The sequence below is a fragment of the Poecilia latipinna genome, unplaced genomic scaffold, assembly GCF_001443285.1.
Source record: "Poecilia latipinna isolate Pla-1442-1.1 unplaced genomic scaffold, P_latipinna-1.0 Scaffold336, whole genome shotgun sequence".
In the NCBI taxonomy this organism is placed as follows: Eukaryota; Metazoa; Chordata; class Actinopteri; order Cyprinodontiformes; family Poeciliidae; genus Poecilia; species Poecilia latipinna.
Window position 1 is genome coordinate 61,362 of NW_015112952.1, and position 1,388 is coordinate 62,749.

The 1,388-nt window shown below is 49.9% G+C and overlaps 1 long non-coding RNA gene across 1 annotated transcript; it reads left to right on the plus strand.

Annotated features, from left to right (window-relative positions):
• The first annotated feature begins 14 nt into the window (after positions 1-14).
• LOC106949309 (uncharacterized) lies at positions 15-1,388 on the plus strand. Its single transcript, XR_001425346.1, has 2 exons — positions 15-905; positions 1,093-1,388. It is a non-coding gene; the product is annotated as an uncharacterized LOC106949309 (long non-coding RNA).

Genomic DNA, 1,388 nt, shown 5'->3' on the forward strand with positions numbered 1-1,388 from the left:
TGTCTCCAGGTGTCTTCCTGTGTCTCCACGTGTCTTCCTGTGTCTCCAGGTGTCTTCCTTTGTCTTCAGGTGTCTTCCTGTGTCTCCACGTATAGTCCTTTGTCTCCAGGTGTCTTCCTGTGTCCCCAGGTGTCTTCCTGTGTCTCCACGTTTCGTCCTGTGTCTTCAGGTGTCTTCAGGTGTCTTCCTGTGTCTTCAGGTGTCTTCCTGTGTCTCCATGTGTCTTCCTGTGTCTCCAGATGTCTCCCTGTGTCTCCAGTTGTCTCCCTGTGTCTCCAGGTGTCTTCAGGTGTCTTCCTGTGTCTCTAGGTGTCTTCCGTTGTGTCCAGGTGTCTCCAGGTGTCTTCCTGTGTCTCCATGTGTCTCCAGGTGTCTTCCTGTGTCTCCAGGTGTCTTCCTGTGTCTCCAGGTGTCTCCATGTGTCTCCAGGGGTCTTCAAGTGTCTCCAGGGGTCTTCAAGTGTCTCCAGGGGTCTTCAAGTGTCTCCAGGGGTCTTCCTGTGTCTCCAGGTGTCTCCAGGTGTCTTCCTGTGTCTCCAGGTGTCTCCAGGTGTCTTCCTGTGTCTCTTCCTATGTGAAGAGTTGTTCTGATAAAACCCCAGAACCTTTCTTCCTCTCCGTTCATCATCCTCATTTTAAATCAGCTTTATCACTCGGCCAATCAGAGACCCCGACAGAGATGCTGCAGCTTTAAACAGACCAATCAGCTACTCAGGGCGCCGTCCGCCTCAGCAGAGGACCTTTGATGACCCAGCGCTGATTACAATGAGCAGAGACACCTGTGGGACACCTGTCCTTCACAGCAAGACAATTATGTCCTACATAAACTCACCATGTTGTCCTCTGACTGCAACCCTCGAGGATCAACAAGAAGTGGTTCAGAAGGACATGTTGAAAGTTTTAAAGGTGTGAATATTTTTGTGTCTGAACATTTGGCTGATAAAAACTTTTAAACAGAGAAAAAAAGTATTTAAAGTTTCAGTGAATTCAGTAATAACCCAGACCGTCCTCCTGTCCCCCAATGTGCCTTCCTGCCCATGATGTCTCTGTCTCCTCTCCCCTTTGTCCCATGATGTCCCCTCTGTCCCCACAGAGACAGATCGGCGGCACGCTCAGCTTGACGGCTCATCTGTTCAGGTCTGCAGGACTGATTGGATTTCCTCTCCGTCGCTACTTGACCTTTTTCCTCAGATTCTCCAATCAGCAGAAACAATCCCCCCTCCACACACACACACACACACACACACACACACACACACACACACACACCCCTCTCTGTCTCCACTAACAGCTTCCAGTCCAGGAGGACAACCCGTCTTTGAATCAGATTCCCGTCGGCCATCTTTGCTCCAATTCCTTTAAAATAAAATCCTGATTGGAGTCATTCAG